Source organism: Gavia stellata, chromosome 2, assembly GCF_030936135.1.
Source record: "Gavia stellata isolate bGavSte3 chromosome 2, bGavSte3.hap2, whole genome shotgun sequence".
NCBI classification, from domain to species: Eukaryota; Metazoa; Chordata; class Aves; order Gaviiformes; family Gaviidae; genus Gavia; species Gavia stellata.
The window spans coordinates 24009521-24031626 of record NC_082595.1 but is presented as its reverse complement, the minus strand read 5'-3'; positions in this window follow the sequence as shown (position 1 = coordinate 24031626).

Below are 22106 nucleotides of genomic sequence, written 5' to 3'. Positions count from 1 at the left end.
AATATAATATGCATATTCTAGTGTAGATTTCCCACGCGCCTTTTTCTGATGGCAAATAGAAACTACAGCTGACATGCAAGAGAATTAAGTGCTAAATCGTAACGGGTAAGCTTGGCTGCAAAGGCTTTGCACACTTTCAAAAGTTAGCATTTCCCTAACATTACTCATTTCTAAACACGTTCTGCAGAATGCCTTGCAACATCAAGGTTTCTTTACAAACCTAAATATATATCTACAAAGAGATATCCGAAATAATGCAACACGTCATATGCATGCAAAGCTCTCTGCTCCGTGTCTTGAGTACAGAACTGAGGGAGGTAGAGAAGTCATGGCATTACAGCAGCTAAAGCTCTTTTGAGAGGTGTTCTCTATAGGCTCACCACTAGAGTGAAAAGGCATCTCTCTCTCTAGTAGCTATGAGAACTTCTTACTGCTTAACAATCTCCTTTCAAACCACGTAAGCTCTTACCAGCTCCTCCTCTAATCTGGTCAGAGACTAATGGGTGAAATATCCCTCAGTTCCTTCACCGAGCACACCCAACAGCAAAAGGGGAAAACAGAGAGCACGTGGGATGCACATGGGCAATGCGTTTAGGATCACCAATTCCTACAGAGTCAGCAAACCACTTTGGGATATACAGAAACTCCAGCAGGATTGTGTTGAACCTCTGATACCGCCACTTTCTAAGCAAGCATTAACTGAAATACTGCCTCTCCAAATACAGCATTCCTTCAAACTGTCTACAATGCAACACATGAATGTGTGTATTGTGGACAAACAGCTCCTCTACAATTCAGAAAAAAACCAAACAAACCACCAAACAAAAAAACAACAACAACAAAATCCCACCAAATTAAATTTTCATTTAAAATTAGGAAAAAAAACAATCAGGGTGCTCTGTTCCTCTAGAGCATCGTACGTTTGTGTCATTAAAAAAATGCACGTAAAGATAAGGAGGTGACATCCATATTTAGACCACGCTGAACGACTTGGAGGTATTTATACCTTGTCACCAGGACTGGTAATGCATTTTAAAGAAACACCACCTTTTCCAAACACCTAACCTTCATCTATTCAACAGCAACATTTACAGATGAGGAAGGAGCTTTCCCATATATAAGGAAAATGGTTAACATTTAAACTTATTCAAAAAAATCAAAACGCCCCGTCCTTATTGAAACGGAGTACCACAATGCAAGAATCACCCCTATTTCATTGCATACGTATTGAGAACAGGCAAGAGAAAATATCAAAAGAGGAGGAAAGAATCGCTCGGAATTAGATCGCTTCCCCCTCAAAAAGATTTTGGAAGAGTTTCAAGCATACTACTGAATAGAATTATACATTATACAGGTGTGTCTCCTATCTGTTACGTCTCTGAGATATAATGATACCTCATCTCTATTTCAAACACAACATCATCTTTGGAGCCAGTTCTAACAATTTACGTCTACTCTTTTGACCAAATCATACCACCGGTTCCTGTATTGACGTATTTGGCTGGCTTTAAGAGTAGATTTCATAGGTAACCCAGCCAAAAAGTAGAAGGAGATATCTTTGGAGCTCCTACATTTCAGGAGCAACACTTAAGAGAGGCACTGCAGACACATTTCATTTGAAGTCCTGCTGACAGAGCTCAGAAGAAAAACAAGAATATATAAACCCAAAGATCAGAAAAGAATGAAGCTGCATGACCTTACTTTAAGAAAGGGAGACAGACAGAAGCTTGCAGTTTGGTTAAACAAAGCTATTCAAAGCCCTATCTTCTCTTCTGACAGGCCATTAATCTGGTGTTTAAATGAAGACTAATTTTATTTGTAAAAGCTGCTTCCTCCTCAGCAACTGAATGTATACGGGCTCTTTGCAGATGAATCTAGTTGGACAACATGACGCCGCAGTATGAAATGGCGTGAGTTGTTGTCAGAAAGTATGGACAAAGGCCATGCCCAAGAAGACGCAGCCAAAGATTACGGTTTTTTAGTCACCTCTGAATTTTGATGGTAAATATTACCCCTGCCAACTTAACTGATCCTCACTTAGAGAAAACTACCATTTTCATCCTTTCACATACGTGCACGTCTTACCTCATACATGACCTGTCCTGATGCCAAGCGTTTTCGGTCACCAAATGCTAACTGCAACAGATGTAAATTCACAAGATCACCTTCACTGAAAAAGGTGTAAATTATGAAATTTGATTACAAAGCTGCTTTATAGTCCTCATTACCATTTTATTAGATCTAGACTGAAGTTTTCTTAATAGCGCGCTCTTGCTGAAGAGACAAACAGCACTTCCCAAGACATGATAATTGGTCACATTTGGCCGCTGAAACAGAAAGGAGGACATTTTGACACTAACCGCTTTAGGGGCAAATGCTAACCATACCCTTTGAAAGCTTTACTGTGTTGTACGGGCTAAAAGTTGTCGGAAATAGTTCTTCACATGGAAGAGTTCTCAATCAAAACTGCTTTAAAGTCAAACTTAAAAAGATTGCCACCCTGTGAACAGCTGAGCTGATCAAATAGCTTGCTGATGCTGAGAGAGAGAGAGAGAGAGAGAGAGAGAGAGAGAGAGAGATCTTTCTCCCCTTCCCTCACCACCAAAGTTCCAGTCCCTCTCTTGCAAACGCTGCACCCTTCCACATACCGATTTCATCCATTAGCCCAGCAGGAAGCCATTGACTTTTCTGCTGAACAGTGATCGTTCTCTGCCAGGTGAGCTGAACTGGCTCATGAAGGCTCCAGAGACTGCTAAAGTTGGCACAAGGTAATGGGCAATACCGTCACCTCCCTCCTTTAGGGGCAGCAGGCTGTTCTGTCGGCACGGTTAGTGTTCTAGGTCTGCAGCCTCAACTACTGTGTTAATACCATGGTGTGAATATCGGACAAAGCGTGAAGTAGCCGTCAAGCAACAAAGGAAATCATTTAAGAATGCAAGCACAAAAATACAGCCACTGCTGCTTTGCCTTCTTTCAGAAGAGAGGAACTCCTAGGTCCCTCCTTCACGTCTGTTGAATTCTGTAAAAATTGCATTGTAAGCTTAACACCTTCCCTACCTGAGAGAATCTCCCGCACAGCTAAACAAACAAAACAAATATACAGGTATTAACTGTATGTGAACAAATATATGTATATAAAAAAAAAATTAATTCAGTGGCTGACAGTAAGTTTTTCTTCACCTTTCTTGTGTAGACTGAACAGCCCACAAGTAGCAACAATTGCGAGGATCATTCTCAGGCTCTTGAAAAGTAACAGCGTAGACAGGAATCCTTCCTCCTTCAAGCTGAGAGTGGTGCCTACAGGTTAAAACACATTAACATACTTAAGCCTTTCAACATATGCCCTAATTGCAGGAACTTCTTCTGAAAAATAATTTTTAAAATCTGTTTCGTCGAAATACACACATTTCCTGCTTTCACTGAATACTACTGATAGAACAAACCGTCTTACGGAAACCAGCTCTATCACATCCTCACTGCTTGGCATAACCCAAAGAAGCGTGCTTTCCACAATTCCTCAATCCACAGGCACAATAGGGAAAACAATCCTAGTCCATTGGGGAGAAGGCGGTCCCATTTAGTCCATGTATTATTATTAACAGTTATTTCAGAAGAGGATTTCTAAACCTTCCAAGACTATACTCAGAATTTCAGTCCCCAAAAAAGTTCTCTTTAAATTAACATACTTCCTTAAGCAAAAAATTGAGAGCCCTGCACCTCCAGGCACGGCCAAGTGTAAAGGCCTGCTTACTCCCTCTGCAAAGTTTTCATATTCCATAGTGACAGGTAGCCGTCTGAAAAACCCACAGCGAGCTGATTGCTTCTGCTTATGTAGCACAGGGTTGATATTGCTGTTCCTGAAGGATTTTGTAATTGCCAACAGAGATGTCTCCCTTCTCCGGCCACAGTTTCTCTTCTTTGTGCAACTTCAGCAGGAATGCCAGTGACAGCTTCCAGACCTAGACACCCAACACCACGCAATAAATGCATGCGTTATGCCACTGAGGTTGCATTTTAAACACTGACGTGACAAGGTGTATAACCTAATTCCACCATCCCAGGCAAAATACCCCTTTATGCAACACTGTTTTTTGCTATCTCCATTTTGTACGTTTTCAAAGAACGCAACAACTCTCTGATCGGAAAGTTGTTCTCACTCGTCGTTCAAAACCAGGTAAAAGTGTAGCCTTCATAGCCAAATTCTTCTTGGACTCTGTAAATCAGGAGTTTGGGCCTCATGGCGAAGCTATTTGAAGTGACATCAGCTCCTGAAGCCACTGTTGTAATAGCCAAAACAGTCCATGCAGTCTGAATACACCAATCAGAGATTTCGTTCATCCAAACGCATGACTTTTGATAAGTCGGATTGATTTCAAAAAACAAGCCTAAAATTTGCCCCAAGTCAATTAACAGAAGCAGAAGAACATCCCCAAGAAATAGGGCACCTCTGACACAACTTCCTATCAGGCAGCTGCACTGACTCAGATGGGAAAATTCCTACACCTCACTGGCAAGAATCATAGTGCCATAGGGATCTTGGTGGGAGGGGGGCATTTATAACATTAGAAGGCGTATTAAGCCACTCCCATTTTTAATCACTTCAGCACTACACGATGTCAAACCGACACCTGTAACCAGTAGCCATGAATGTCTGCACACGAGTATCTTCAAAGCGGGATGCTTATAGTTTCTTTAAAAGACACAAGATTTCTGACTTTTAAATTCAAGCTTAAAAACGGCAAGCTTACCCGATGCTTCTCTTTCATTCTGAGTGCAAGAAAAATCATCCAAACAAAGGTCAACCAGAAGTAGATGACCAACATCTGTAGCCACGGCTGCCACTCCGAAGAACCATTGCAGAGTCTGATGTAGGTGCTGAGTGTTCGCGCTGGCTCCTCCGTGATTAGTTATGGGTTCTATGGCACTTACCTGCAGGAAAGCAACAGGTTAATATTTAACTGAATTAACTTCAGCTGAAAAGGTCCATTCTATTATTACAGCTTACCAATTGCCACTCCCTACTTAGACATAATTAACTCTAAGAATTAAACACAGAAAACCAGTTATATGCAAGAAACTTCATCCTATTCAAGGGACTTCAGTTAGAAAGACAAAGCTACACCTAGTTCTCCCACTGCTCACAGCCCATCAGCACTGCGATACAGTCTACGCCTTCTTTGCCAAACAGGTATTCGGAGAGATCATGGCTGTAAGTCAGATGAGGCAGCGGTCAAGCTGCATGGTAGACACACCATTTTCCATGGGAATGAAACATTTTTGGGAAGTGTTGAAGGGAGATAGTAGCTTAGCAAAATTTATACGAGTGCTCATTTAGAATAAAAATAACCGCCAGATAAAGTAAGAAAAGGTGTAAATGCACACCAGCACTTTTAGGAATGTTAACAGAAATTTTAAAAGCCAGCCTAAAACAACGGCAAAAAGAACAGCAGCGTGTTAGAGAAAGAGCTAACACCAGCTAAGGAAGAAGCGCACACTGCTCTTGAACATGCGGAGCAGTCTGCACGCAGCTTTATTACAAGGGGAAGACAGACCTTTCAGCACCTGCAACACGTCCCAGGACAATACTGACTGCTAGAGCAGAGATACAAGCGCACAAAGACTCCGGCACTAAAGCTATACAACAAAAGAACACAGGCTATGGTTCAGCCTTCTTACAAAAAGCAGCACAACAAAACCAGGAACCTTTACATCAACAGCACAGTTTGACAGGAAAATAAAACAAAGAAGTGAGTATCACAAGGTAGTCCATTTTTTAGTACATTTCCCCCACCCCACCCCCCCACCCCCCAAGAGGTGGGGAAAAATAACCAAACCCCTAAGCCCCAAAGTTTTCTCGTCTCCCATATCAAGCTCATGAAACTGCATATTTTTCCACTGCGCTATGCACTGGCTTTTCATATTCTCCCAGAGTACCGCCAACTCATTCTGGGAATGAAGAAAGGATGCTTTTCTCAACTCACTGAATCTGAATGCTACCCTTCTGCCTCATACAAACCAGCGAAATTTGAACCCTTCCATACTTCTGAAACATACAACCATTAGAAACCAATTCAATATAATGAATGTTTTAAATTCAGATTTGCTTTTACTAGAATCCAGTTCAAATAATACTCCATTAACTCTTTCAGTTGTCTGCAGCATTTCACCTGTATATCCAGAGGGCAGTTAGAGAGCACAGAATCACAGAACCATTAAGGTTGGAAAAGACCTGTGAGATCATCAAGTCCAACCATCAACCCAACACCACCATGCCCACTAAACCATGTCCCAAAGTGCCACGTCTACACGTTTTTTGAACACCTCCAGTGATGGTCACTCCACCACCTCCCTGCAAAGCCTCTTCCAATGTTTGACCACTCTCTCAGTAACAAATTTTTTCCTAATATCCTGTCTAAACCTCCCCTGGCGCAACTCGAGGCCGTTTCCTCTCGTTCTATTGCTAGATACATGGGAGAAGAGACCAACACTCACCTCTCTGCAACCCCCTTTCAGGTAATTGTAGAGAGCGATAAGGTCTCCCCTCAGCCTCCTCTTCTCCAGACTGAACAACCCCACGTCCCTCAGCTGCTCCTCATAAGACTTGTGCTCCCAAAAAAAAAAAAAAGAAAAAAAAAAAAAAAAGGAAAAAAAAAAGGAAAAAAGGAAAAAAAGGAAAAAAGGAAAAAAAAAACAACAAAAAAGAAAAAAATAAAAAAATTATGCCTAAATTCTTCCTCAGCTTGTGAGTTTGGGTTTTTTAACTCATTCCTTTGCTCTCTGAATGACTACACATCTACTCTTACACTAAAAGGCAGTCATACAGTCACTATAAATACCCCGTATTAATACACTAATGGCTTGACACCTTGGACCAGAGTTGCTCAAAGTTAGGCTTAACCTGTAGAACTTAGTTGTCCACTGAAGATATACCCACACGGAAAACAGTCCAGAAATTAAGGTGCTCATCAAAGCCTTAAAACAGTAACAACAAAAACTGCAGAATGTGATGTTGAGACTAGATCTGCAATTTAGGTTTAAAAATAATCATTACGAAAATCAGAGAAACATTCCAGCAGATTAAAAACACATGTTACGTAATGTATAACTTGGAAGTATGAGTTACAGAATAAATTCAAAGCATAGGGACAGTGGCCAGGGGCAAGTTTTATCTACTTGTTCTTGCTAACCCTTACTCCCACTCACAACTTAGAAGTTAACAGTCCGACTAGCAACACTTGTGGCCTGTCTATGCTGATCTAACCAAGCTAACAGCAAAAAGATAGGAAGCAAAATGAAAGCAACAGGCCAAACATGCTTGTCATCAAGAGCGTTGAGGGCATAAGAGCAGAACTTCAGGTAAGCTTTGGCTTTATTCCAAAATTCATAACCTTTATCACACAACAGCCAACTTTTCCCCCCGAGGCTTCTTCGTATTTTCTCCTGAACCATTGTCTTGCGGTATAGAAGAACTCCCCAATACAACTGGCAGGTCTAACTACGTTCTATTTCAAATCACTTTGGTAGACACAGATTCGGTATGTGACGTGATCCTTCTTAACCTTTCCTTTTTCCTATTCCCTGCTTATGTAGATCAAAACTTAACAAAGCTATGACCTTTTTCACCAACATAGTTTACTTACTGATTATACGCTGATGTCAGCACACAGCTTGTCCTTCCATCTCAAACTCTAAGATTTATCAAGATGATAGGCAAACTAACACAGCGGAGCACCAACCCAACTCATATCTTTAGAAATCACCACAATACAAATGCTTACTGCTAGTAATCACGCTGTAGCACTACAAACAAACCAAACTCCCTCCAGCTGTATTCTAGCAAGTCAAACCAAATCACGTTATGGAAAGCTGAGTAATAGATAAGTATTTATTTGTGGCAGATTCTAAGGTGAGAAAAATACAGGGAATCTGGGTTTTCTATTAACTGACACTGATTCTTGTTTACATTAAGACAGTACATTAATGCAATACAGAACAAAACACCTCCTACAAAGAGGCGCTCCAAAGCTTTTCCTGAAGCAGGATTATGCAGCACCTAACAACATAAAAGCTTCCTTTCGCCACTTAAAAAGTACGTACCCTTCCTGGAAGAACAACTGCTTTAACCACTCTCGATATTCCAAGGTCGTACAGACAGAGAACACTTCCCGCTGCTTCTTCCAGCCCAACCAGTAGTCCAGTTCTCTTCTGCCAGGAGAACTCCTTTACCACACGAACAGTGGGACGCCGTTCATTTACTCCACTGAAACGATATGCAGAGCGCCGCTCTCCTGTCACAGAGTTCACTACCTCCAGTTGAGGACCACACGCCAACCATGCTAGGCCATTTCTCCCTGTAAGAGAAAAGAAAGCCAACTAAAGCAACTTTCCAACACAAGACTCAAAACAACTGAAAAAAGTCATAGTCACTGCCCCTTTCCTTCAATAAAAGGCCCTAACGGAGGAAGACCGACTTCCCTAATTCTGGTCAGTTCTCTAAAATCACCCATTGAAAGCCTCAAGCAATACATCTTAACATTAACCACCTTTTTATTTTGCATTTGTACTTGTCATTCCCGCACTGAAGAATTTTGATCGTTTGGGATAAAGATTACAATATATTGATCTATAGTCTTTGTACCATAGTCGGCTTGGTTTTGCTAGAAATCATCTAAATACAGGCGGGAATACAAGTCTTAAAGCATACTTCAAATATAACAAATCTAAGCCAATTCATTTCTAGTTTACAAATGTCACTTGACGCGTGCCTCCTTTGGGCAGGGATTTGGACTTCAGCAAGAAATTGTCTTAAAACGGGCACTGCGTTAGTAAATTTAACCTTTTACACGTGCCGATCACAGAAAGAATTTAAGGCGTTTGCTCCACTGAACTGCTTCAAACTCGAAGGAAGTATTAACTCCATTACTGCATTGACAGTTAGGCAGATAGATTCTACCTGGTCTTGACAGAAGCCTCGACATCCAGCTCGGCACCCAGCTCTGCTTTCAGATCACCTGGAAAGTCACCTACCTAATCTGCTTAGCCACTTCCAGCAGCTCTCGCTGGCTACTCATCTGCATCCTATTAAATACTTTGGAAATACAGCTGCAGCGCTTAACAGTGCTGCCCTCTTCCTTCTGTTTTTATTCAGACTAGAAAAGAAAAAGCAAGGGCTTTTGCCGCTGTAACATTGTGGGAGAACTATTTCTGCGTGTGATGTTATGACGGTCATAGAGCTTGAGCTGGTGCAAATAAATACGGCCCAAACCAACACTATTACTTTTTGCAAAACTGCCTTGTATTTAAGTAGAAATTGAGGAGGGCTCACTGACTCAGCAGGTTTAAGTAAATTATTCTAATAGCACAAGACCAGTGCACGGGGTTGTAATTTCAAAGTTTAACTATACTAGTGTTTTCATATTAGCATTTTCAATCGTTACAACATCCTTTTTGTTCTCTCCAAACTTGATGCATCTTAACAGCGCCAACCTGACACAGTTGATACTATGACCCTATGCTTCAGGTAACCTCCAGGCCATAACAGCTTTATACCACCACCAAATTTAGGTGAAAATGCTCACCTCTAGAAAGCTTCCCGCACAGCACAGAATCTAGGGTTATGCCATCCTCCCCAAGTGCCTGAATAGTCACCTCTGGAAACTGCAGCAGACTGCTCGTTGCCCGAGCCGTTAGCTCTCCCATTCTTCGCTGTAAATAAAGAAAACAATGCAAAAATAGACTCATGTCAGCCATAAAGAGTTTTGAGCTTGACAGACGTTTGCCATATTTTACTCCTGCAGAAAGAGGATTTCGTGAGCGAGTTAGCAGGTGATTTGGTGAGTACCACGGGGTCATTTCTTTCCCACTTAGGCAGAAAACCTCCCCCAAATGTTTTAGGCAAAACCCCTACATTTAATCCAAAACCAAAGTTTTAGTCTCAAAAGCCACTAGCACAACAGAGACCGTCTGTATCAGAATTCTGGAGTCAGGCTTATTGCACTCAAGTGCAGCCTACACATTGTCTTGCAGAGGTTGTGCGGATGCTCCACAAGCTCTCCGAGAAGCACGGATCTACAGCAGAAGGTGAGAAGAAGAAAGAATTTCAGCCCTCTAGCCCAACAGCCCCCAACAGCTAAGATCCTGTATCTGATGCAGACCCCAGCCTTGATTTCCCTTTAAATGAGAAAGCAAACCAAACCAACACAGATCGGAATTTGACACTAGAGCCAGTTTACCCAGCTACCTCCGATGGTTATTCTCTAACACAACTATACTGCCATTCAAGAGTTGCAGTCCCTGCCTAACGTGGCTAAGCTAGCAAAAGTTCCTAAAGCCAGTTCTGAAATTGCGCTCTTTTTCACATTGCTTGGTCTACCTGGACAGACGGATGGAGGTGCCAAGTGTCTCCGTACAGACCACACACGCAGCCTTCCAGCACAGGGAGACAGGAGTTAACAAGGCATTTCCAGCGTACCACACCGCTTGCCCCTCTCAGCACAAGTTCCGGAATCATAGAATCAGAACAAAGAGGATTCCAATCCCTGGAACCCATGTGGCCCAACCCCCCTGCTCAAGCAGGGTCACCTAGAGCAGGCTGCCCAGCACCGTGCCCACATGGCTTTTGAATAGCTCATTCTGAAACGTACTTTTACGAGCAGCAACCTGACAAGCTGAACTGCAAAAGCATTTGCAACACGTGCAACAGGCCCCGGTTTTTGGTGACTCTCTCCTACCGATTTAAGCGTTCTCTCCACCACATAAGGAAAACACTACCACACCAGCAAAGCCTTGTCACCGTTATTTCTCTAAAACCGTACCTGACAGCTTACTAGGTAGAGGAAACAAAGTTAATAGATGCCTGATTAAGTTCATTTCACTGTCCTAAGAAAGCAAACCCCAGGCAAATCAATGCAGGAAAACGAGTTGGTGCAGTCAGTGAACGAGGAGCTGTCCTCAGCAGAACAGGATACAGTCCTGTGTGCCCAACGCCTGTGGCAGCTGCCAGCCAAGACTGATACAACCGTCCAGACTAAGAAGGCACTTGAACTACCACATTTAGCCACACACGCCACGCGGGGTTCAGCATTCCCCACAGAATTAAGTCCCTAAATTTCCCATCAGTTTACCAAGCACAATCAGGAAGCAATTATTAGACCTGAAAGACTGACACCACGCTTCTTTCCATTGGCAGAAGCTCCAGACCCAGAGTTACCTTCCTTCATTAAGGAAGAAGGCAAGCACTTTTGTTTAAGGCAGCAACTTTGCTGCGTGCTTTGTGCAAAAATCAAGAGACCCCCACAAAACGCGCTGGATTCCTGTAAAGCTGTGCTCTCCCCATTAAACCCAGCCCGCTTGCCGCGACCGCCGCTCTACGCAGATAGTGAATTCCCTGACGCCTCCCTTTGGCAGTTACCCATGTTGAAGCAAAGAAACGGTTCGCGAAGAGCACCTGGGAGGGGAGCAGCATACGGCCTTTCAGTGAAGGTGTGCCTTGAACGATTTATTAAGCAAGTCACCATCAGACCCCTTCTTTCCCAGAGCACGCACTTTTCCCATCAGGCACTCCTTGGCTCTTACACGCCACAGCCTCCTACTGAAATGCTTCTGTCTGGCTAAATAAGTCACGTTGAGATCGGTTGCTTTCAGAAACATGCCCCAAATTAAAAGCAGTATTACCCTTTTTTAAGAAAAAGAACAAAGAACGCGTCTGCCCCATGTTCTAGGGTGTTTATCTCATGACTGGTTTTACAAGGAATATCTTTGGTTCTCCCTGTCAAGGACTTTGAAAAGACACAAGCCTGAGCTGCTTCGACATGGCTCGGTGCATTCAGTGGCATCTCTTATTTCCGTAATAATTTCTTGTAACGACAAAATGAAGACCACAAACTATAATGTAGTTAGAAGTAGACAGCATATTCTGTCAGCTGAACTCATGAGAGATTTGATATTACATTGTGGACCCTTAACCAAGGGCTACGTTATTGCCAGTTTACCCAGGCTTAAAAGCCCCTGGAAGGTCTTGTCGGGGCATTGCTGGCAGAGAGGTGTGTGAGTAACAAATCTTAAAGATGACAAGAAGGGGAAAACATCAGACCACAGGTTAAGGTATCTGGCTACAGTGCCTGTTACTGGGAAACTCGCCTGAGCCACGGCAGCATACTGGTGCTCCCACTCCTTCCGGGCTTCCTCCAGCCGGGACTCCCTCGTTGCCCGTGTGCTCCGGATCCGCCGCTCATGCTCAGCCAGCAAAAACCGCACCTCTTCTGAACAGCTTTAACCAGGGTATCTACGTGTAAGATAGCAAACCCCGTGAGGGACGAGGACCAGCACCGTGGCAGCCGCGCAGCGTGTTCACAGTGGTTCAAAATGTTCTCTGCCACCCACTTTGTAAGAAATTTACCCGTGGACCTACCTCAGCTGCATTCCCACCACACTTCTTCGATGTTACAGATTACCAAAGATGCCTCCTGGTAACGTTTGGGGAAGTCAAAATCTACTTGCTATTTGTAGCTCTATTTATGCAGAAATAGGTACGTGTTTCGTTGGCTGTTGGTGGCCCTGTGCTCCCGAGCCCAGCCAGACTGGACAACACTTTGTTGTTTTCAGCCTTCAGGTCTCTTATAAGCTTCTCCCCGGGACTTGCATTTACACTGCTTTCTTCCTCATCTGTTTTGTCCTTTTAAATATGAAAATACATAAAAGACAAAACAGAAGCTGGTACCCAAATAATCCCAGCAAACAGCAAGATTTCCTGTCAAAAATTACTCTTCTTTTTTTTTTCTTCCCCCCCCCCCCTCTTTTGTTCTTTTCCCTGTTCAGAAATATCCCATGTAGCTCTGGAACTTCACAAGTGAAAAGGTCTCACGGCCACTTTGCTCCTCAGGTGGAAGCATCTGATGCCCTCTCCTGTACTGTTACCAGCAATCACAGCCTGGTTTGGTTTTGCCCCTGCCAGCCCAGGAAAAACCTTCTCTTCTCCCGCTAACCCTAACCGGCAGCAACGTAGCCATAGCTGCTGTGCCTCCAGTATGTGGGGCAATGTGGGATGGGATACCTGAAAACCAGCCCTCGTCCACTGTAACTGTGGGTACGCCAGGTAGGCAGACAAATCCCCTGCAGAGACAAGTCCACCTGCCCCGGCATGGAGCTGGCTCAGGCGTGGGGAGTTTGTTGGTCTGCGTTCATCGGCACGTGAAAGCAATTCAGCTCTTTGCAGGACTGAACTGGTGCTGGAAACATCAAATCTTCTGCTCCTGATAGCTCCTAACAGCCAGGCTGCTGCGGCTACGAGCTTGCGGAGCCACGATCCATCCGCTTTGGGATAAGAGACGTGTAAGTGCCTGACCTCTTTTTATGGGAGCTGGAATAAGAAGGAATTAGTGCTGGAGTCCCAGAGAAAGCCTGACTGAAAGGACTGCAAAGAGAGCGGTTTTCAGTGCTGAGCCCCAGAAAGGGCAGGAGCAGAGCAAAGGGGAGGAGAGAGGGAACCCTCTCCTCCAGAAGGAGACGACGGACTGGGAAAGTGGCCGGGAAGCAAGCGGCTCCTGGGCAGGAAGGAATAGCTCTGCGTGGCACTGTCGCTGGGATCTGGGATTGGGAAGCAGAGACGACAAAAGCCTGGCAGCAGGGATCATCTGTCTGTTCTATGTTTCAGCCATGTTTGGTCTGTGGGACCCCAAACTACAGCTTAGTGTTAGAGGTGCTGGGAGAGAAAGGGAAGGAAAGATGCTGAATTAAGTCACACCTGTGAGAGAGACCCAGAATTCTCAGGAAAAAGAGTTACCGCTGTCATACAACGTAGTTGTGAAAATATGTGCCGTTTGTTAATAAGAATACAGAATAAGCTCTTCATATGCTGCCCTTGCTTACTGACAGATTCACTCTTTCTTCATCCTGAGCTGTCAATCACTTTGAACTGGTATCTTTTGTCGTTTTGCCCAGCACCTGGCTGCAATTTGCACCAAGACCACAGAGGGAAAAATTATGGAAGTGTACCTTTCAGCATATTGTAAAGTTGACAGAGTTTCCTCGTAACAGACGGCTGCTGGACTCACGTCCGCAATCTGTAAGCATATGAAAAGTATGAACTGACATTAGATTTTGAAGGAGGCGTTTTGAAAGAGTTGTCAACACTACCAAAAATCAAATAAGCATTAACATGGAAAAATCGACCATTAAGGACCTTAAACATAAAAGCAGAACCCTAGCCTCTTCGCAATCTGGCTATAACTTAACTCTTTTTAACACTTTCACAAGAAATGAGACAGGAAGACAGACAGACAGACCGACAGACAGAAAGACAGAAAGATGAGAGGACACAGGTGGCTTTTGCAAAAATTAATGCTGGAGGCACTTGAATCCTGGTAACTCTGGCTTACGCTAGCATCAACGCAAAAAACCAACCTCGCAAAACCACTTTGATGGTATTTGTACAAGTAACAGTTGAAGAATCTGTTCTTAAAGTTGTTCAAAACGCCTTCGGTGAATGACGGGAGTTAGCATTTGAAGAAGCTCAGGTAAGCTGTTTTAGGACTACCAGCATTTACAGTCAACGTTTTCACATGGGCACATTTTCTATTTGTATCCTTCCATCTTTCGCTTGATAGTCCTTTCTTTAACAAAAATACCTCTTCAAAGATGCTGGAGTGTACAGTTAATTCACCTGAGACAAAGAAGAACCTACGGGAGCTTCATCTGATTTAGGAATGCAATATCTGGTGCGTAGCACAATCAATAATCTCAGCATTCAGGAAACAAAGTAGCTGTTTCGTAATACTGCCTAGTTTTATGTAAAGAACATGGCTTTTATATAAAACACGTGCTTATGAGTTATCTAGCTAGATTTATCTGCATTTAGATACATTTTTACAAATATGCCAAAAACTCTTCCAGAAGAAATGGGGTTTGTATCTCTAATGGAGAGAGGGAGAGAGCGAGCGAGCAAGAGAGAAGGAGATATTTTGTGCCAGCCACATTTCTGCTCTGAAAACAGAAGTGCTCTCCATTTGAGTAGTGCGTTTAATAGTGGCAAGAAACTTTTGACCAGCAGAAGGGTTCTCACCTTTATGTTGCATAGAAAGCAGTTAAGTTTGAAGCTACACCCACTTTCACCAACGTTCGAGCCATGCAATTCTATTTCAACAGGTAAACTGGGTTATAAATTCAAGAATCAGTTTACCATGATGGGCCCTGCTGTTTCCTCAGGACCGAGTCCCTGCATGGGATATGCAGCACCTTCTTTCCCGTAGCAACCTCGGCCAGAGCGCTAAGGGAAAATAAAGTGAAAAGATGTGAACGATAGAAGGGTAACTATCAAAATCAAATTGGGGCTGTGCGGGGTGTGGGAGGGGGGCACGGAGGGCGAAAGCTACCAGGTTAGAAACTTCAGTATAGTCATGCTTATGTACATGCTTCACTATATTTGTGCTTACGTACATCTCAGGCTTTATTCATTTATTAACCATACAGCAAAGAATCCTGAATGGAGGGAAGATTTTTTTCATACCTAGAAATTTATTCTTTACTTCACAGGAAAGGATTAAAAAAAAAACCAACCAAAAAACCCTGATGACAGTTCTTAATGTGGTTAGACTTAGATTTGAGGGAACACATGTTCCCTCCTTCAATCTGCCTCTTCCCAGTCCTGAGGATTTTTGCCTTTTGCTTCCTGCCAAGCCCACCAGATTTATAACTGACCGTTTGGTGATTGCTTCAGTCGAGAAAACTCTGTTAAAATATGGTATCAACAGCAGGAACAATTACCAAATCAATTGCTCAGACATTATTAAGTAAGATACAGAAAACGATACTCTGCAGAAACTCAGAGGAAATATCTTGGGATAGTTACCGGTATTGGAACATCTTCTACGTGCAGAATTGCTTTAAATATGAGAACTGCAAAGGTGTGCCTGAAAAGAAATGACCTCCCGCCTCTCGGGATTAAGCAATACCGCTCATCGGGGAGGTGCCACAGACGGCCCCACACTTGTGCCGCGCTGTATGAGCTTGCTCTCTATAGGGCTGCTTGTTGTACCGAGGCCAGGAGTTCTGCATTTCGCTAACGGGCAAGCAGCAGCTACCACAGATAAACAGTGACCGTAGGTTATTTCGGGGCACCAGTGAGATATTTTCCAAGACCACTTGTAATATTTGGGACATAGAGGATCTTCAATACGGAGTCAATCTGCAAACAGGCAGTGGTTTAGGACGTCTCTGCCTCTGGCGATCCTCACTCCGAGAGCAGCAGGGGTGGACAGGGTGCGAGCGCCAAACGGCTGAGCACGGGGTAGTTATTCTGGCTTTACCATGTTTAGAAACTCATTCCCAGAGTGTTCCACTTCCCAGGTAAATTCCGCTCACGTTGAAAGCTTACATCTGCAGACTTAAGGTGCTTGCAAAATTCAGGATAAAGGCAGTATTTCCCTCTGCTTCTCCTATCGTCATTAGACGAGGAGTTTAAACAAGCTGATTCCATGAGCTGCGAAAACTAATGAAGTTTGTTTTCCTGAGCATTCATGTTTTTCCGATCTCTGCTGCCCGCTGCATCAAATTGGTCTGAAATTGGCCACATGGCTCAAAACCAATGAGGAGGAAGGTACAGGGCAAAGCAGTTCACAAACAAGTGGCAAATTGTATAAACCTGAGAAGAAAAGCTAAACGTTCAACCCTCTGAGACATATACCATCTCCCAAATCCCCGCCCGGCTTAAGAGAAACAGATTACCCATTTTCAGTTAGGAGTGAGTTCTGTGTCTGCCAACATAAGAGACGAACAAGAAGAGGAGCCTGGGGAAAGAAAGTAAATAAAAATGCTGACTTTCTTCTTAACCCTGTTTTTCTTCAAAAAGGAGCACAATACAGAAGGGAGAAAGAAGAAAAGTACTACAAGGGATGAAACAACTTAGCCAGTGGTACGGCAGAGCAGCCGGGCAGCTCAAGCAGCAAAAAGGTGCTGTTAGGTCCAGAGAGCACCCACACGCTTCAGCCAACATGCCCAGAAGGGTCACGTTAAGAGAGCATAGAGGGCGATTTTCAAATTACAATAAGCATACCGAAAGTCATCAGTAAAGACAAGAAGTAACTGGAAGGTGAAACGTATTTGAAAAAAACCCAGAAACTTAATGGAGTGTCATCCCATTGTAAAAATCACACAGGTCACACGGATCACAACTTCCCTTCACCCCAAACCATTACAATAAGCTTAATTCATGCAGTTGTTTATCAGCTCCACAGTGTTTCATCACAACTTGGTTTCTTCTCCAGCAGTTCTTCAATCTACCCTTATGAGCGTCATCCTTACTGCTGCCTAGGTAGACTCCATCATCAGACATGTTCCGATAAATCATTTCACTTTTTTCCCCCTTCTTCAATCTGTTATCCCAGAGGCGCTACCACCGTCGCTGACTGGCTCGGCCTTGGCCTTGGCCAGCGGCGGGTCCGTCTTGGAGCCGGCTGCATTGGCTCTGTCGGACACAGGGGAAGCTTCTAGCAGCTTCTCACAGAAGCCACCCCTGTAGCCCCCTCCCCGCTACCAAAACCTTGCCACGCAAACCCAATACACTAGCAGACCTCAGGGTGGGCTAGCCAGTGAGTAGGAGGAAAACCCATCTCTGGAAAGACTCGGTGTCTCAGGCAGAGGTGAGGGGGGGAGCCCAGGGTCTGGGCACAGACGATGGCTGGGCTTGAGGCTGTGCTGATCTTCTGGGGCTCTGCAAACGAGGCTCTGCGTGCGAACCTACGGAGTGACAGCATGCCTCTGGTGTCACTCGTGAGCTTAACCTGCAACAAGCCGGAGAGGAGGCTTTTGGTGAGCTGCCATAGTGCTCGATGGGGCGTGTTAAAGGCACGGCCCCGTCTCTGGCAGCCTGCGTAGCCAGCCATGGTGTTGTCACATCCCTTCGCTCCTTGATGGGCACTGCCATCAAACATTAAGCTCTGCAATAATAAATCCACTAACTTCCAAAAGAAACCTCTTCTATCATGGTAAGACTACGGTTAAGAATTAAAAGTAAAGATAAAGACCCAGGACATGATTTTTTCCTCTCTGCAAGCAACAAGAACTGTCTATAATAGGAGTAAGCTGACCTCAAACAGGGTTTTGCATTTCCACGTTGATATGGCGAGCGAGATGGGCAGGAATGAGTTTTCACTGTTGTGTTTATCACAGGGGCGCACAGTGGGTGATGTCAAAGGAAAACAGAAGCATCTTCACAAATGGCATCCCCGCATCTTTTCTGCTGGCACAGAGCTGGGGAGGCCGCTTGGGGAAAACAAAGCGCTCTTTCTTAAGGGAAGTAACTGTGGTGGTGCATTCCTTCCCCCTCTCCCCTGCACCGCTCTGCCCTCTCAGAAATTCCAGCTAGGCCCTGGCCTTTGTGTAACGAGTTGGGCGCTTAAGCGTCCCTGGACCGTGCCAGGAACTCTTGCATGGTTAAGGCAGGGAACAGCACTGACTGTTCCAGGCACTCCTCTCACCTGACCGAGCCGGGTAATGAGAGCACAAAGAATGGGATGATCCATCATTCCCTGACAGCCCTGGAGCGCTCCTTATCAGGATCATAACCCACGTGGAATGACACCACAGTTATCGAAATGCCATCATTTTACTAATGACGAAAGCCAATCGTCTTGCAACCCTATAAACAGCGGGTCCCAAGGGAGACCCTTTGAGCTCTCCTGGACCGCAGCGGGCTGCGACCAGCATCTCCCTCTGAGTGGGACACCTCTCAGAATTTCACAAACTCTCCCGTTTGTGAAATTTTGGAGGACCGCGCCGAGCTGGCGGCGAGACCTGGGCTAAAACCCTCTCCTCCTCGAGGCTCAACCCTGGCCCTTTGAGAAACGCGGAGGCATTTGAACTGAGTACTTCCATGGAACTCGAGGGGAATTATTAACAGGTATTCCTGTCTACATACATATATATGTGTGTGTGTGTATATATATGCGCGCATATGTCTTTGTGCCTGTGTGCGTGCGTGTGTGAATCCATTTGAGTCCCCGATCACAAGCATAGTGTAAATATTACCATTTTGAATCTGTAATGAAGTGTCCGTTGTGATTGTAGTAAATTCTATTAATGCACTCTGCAAATGGTTAAGTGCTGCTAAAATCTTGTGATCCACCCTGAATTGTGAAGGAACCTTAGATTGCTGCTAATTACATATAATCCTTTAGATATAAAGCATTGACCAAGTCTGGGACTAGGAGTGGACCTAGCCGGTCTTCCCTGAACCTCGTGACTCCACGGGAGGATTTCTGTATTCCTTATACCCTTTCCATTAGACATGGACCGTTGACCACGTCTGAGACTAAGTCTGGATCCAGCTGCACCTAGACTCCTCCCTGAGAAGGAGTTTAGAAAGCGAGAGGGGTCCATTCTGGACCTCGTGACTCAACGGCAGAGTCCTCTTTACCCTTTTGTTTCTCCAGTCTCTCTGCCTAAATCGTTCCCATTCAATTTTTATTTGGTTTTCCTTTGTATGTTTTAGTAAGTAGCAGAGTGGACCTTGCCATCAAATTCTGTTAACTCGCATTCTATAAAGTTCTGGTAAAATCGCTTTTGCCAATACCCTTGACGGTGATTCTTTAAGCGGCCTAAACCACTCATTTGCGACAGTACCACAGGAGTAAGTCACAAGCAGCCTTCAGTAATCAGGGTGGTGTTTTTGTAGACAGAAGGCACTCGTGCACGGGGGGAGTGAAGCCTTCTGCTTACAGCGGTGCTAGAATCCACCCGACTACAAGCGCAGAAGGGTGCTGATGGAGTGGGAGCATCCAGCAGCTCCAACAGCTGTCCTGCAAGGCTAAAAAGGTCGCTCCTACTGTATAGGAGAGGTATGGCACTATAAAGCTTCTGTACCCTATAAAGGCGAACAGAAGAAAGCATTACTTTTCTTTATCGAGGTGCTGGAAAGACTTTCTCATGAATACCCTGTGCAAGGGTGAAGTTAGGAAGCATAACGGAGATTAAAGTTCAGCTCACTTTATGGCAGGTAAAGGAAGATCAGTGTTTGAACAGTTGTTCAAAAAAAGAAAGGTTTACTAGAAAGTAACATTTTTGGTTCTCACGTTAGGGATCAGTTAATTGCACCGGTGGCAAATCATCCTTTTAGGGTTTATCTGGAAATCTACCCGTACTACATCAACTTTGTAGTCAACACTATTTCATAGGCTCCACTATGGCTTGTACTGTAAGTTGCTCCATACGGTCACAGTTTCTATTTTTGCTAATTTGAAATTACCCGAGTCTTTTAAAGTGCAACCTGGAAAGATCTTGGAAATAAATGACATTTTGTGCTAATCCCACCTGGTACTGCTTGTTCTTTTCCCGACTCCGGGTGCCTTTGGAGAGTTCTTTGCACACAACGGGCACCAGGCCTGTGTCTGCACCGTATCTGATCATCGAATAGCTCTTCCCTGAGCCGGTCTGACCATATGCCAGCAGAGCAGCATTATAATCCCACCAGGCTTTCCCCAGCACTCCTTGACCAAGATCGCAAAAGACCTCTCTATGAAAAAAACCATCAAGTGCATCCTCTTCAGAGATGAGCGAGCAAATGCATACACGAGCACTGCTGTCTGCTACGGGTGCCCCCACTAATAGTTCAAATCAGGAATCAGGATTTGCAAACACACCTGAAAGTGGTACTGAGTTCCAGGATGACAGAAACGTAGACAAAACCTACATAATGCTGCAAACCAGTAAACTGACAAGTGCCAGTCGCTTGCATTACGCTTACATGCGTGCTAGTAATGGGAGATAAACGAACCCACCAGTCGACAACTGTGTGTTAGCTACAACTGCTTTTAGTTGGTTCTTGCAATAAAATCTTACCTGGCCGGCGTAAACTGTTGGGTCCTGCTGAGATGAGCATACCATTCTTGCCCTTTAGGAAGACGCTATGAGACCAATAGGCTAGAATCAAAAGTAAAGGTTTTCCTGGGCCCTCGATTCCTAGGGTCACATATGCTTGTGCTGGTGGTGTTCACAGAAATCACGCACCTACTCCCTGCATTCTTCTCTCTCTGTGTGTTAAAATTACAATTGTAGTATCGCAAGACAAGCGATCAGTCGTTCACTAATAATTAATGGTTTAGTCTGGATTTAAACCAAGTTCAGCGGCAACGCACACCACACCGATGACTGCTGCGGGATAAGCCTGCTCTTGAACCATGCCAGGTGATAACAGAGCCAAGGAGTAAGTGATCTGAACGAAGGGACGCATCAGCAACTATCACATGCCTTCTTCCCTCTACCTCACATACCGCTCAGCCGCATAGCACAGTGCACTGGAAAATGCATTTTCTTTTAGGAACAGCTTTAATTCAAAAGGAACCACGGTACAGTTCTCGCCAAGCGTATCAAAGAGACTCATTAACTCGACTACTTTGGTGAAAAAAGCATTTCTGGAATGGAAACCTGGAAGTTTTGCACGGAAGACAAAAGTACAAACCAAATAAGAAACAAATGCTAGCTTATTACTTGAAATTCTGTTTTTTCATAGTATTTTCCTTTTGGCCTAGGCTAATAGGTTACAAGCATTGCCTAACAACTCACAAGAAACTATGGATTGGCTTCTGCCTGTAGCTTGTTTTTTCCCCACCAGAGATCAACAACTAAGCTATTTATGATTAGTTACATGGCAACTGATGAAATTGCAGCACATAAATTTATTGCGCTGACAACCCTGAGAGCAGACTTCCATGAGAGGAACTTCTGACGGGGGATTAAACTACTTAGTTACCTGCGTCCTTATTTGCACACTGGGTATGTAACAAATATTAAGGCAAATAAACTAAGTCAACATGAATCAGTTAGTGCTTTAAGCACCACATGGCTATCAAAAGTAAAACATATTTGCTTTCATTTTCCTTCATATTATAACCTGGAATGAATACTTTCATCAGCCTTGGCTTCTGAACATTTGAAGAGAGAAAGTCTTATGAATATTTGTGTTAATTCTGTGAGTTAACTCAAGGAACCATTTCTTCGGAAACATTTTTCTTGACAAATTCCCATCTAACAGCCCTTAATCTTATTAATATTCATTCTGCCTTCAATAACATCTCATACTATGTGTTTCCTGGAAATAAAATCTGCCATCACACCTA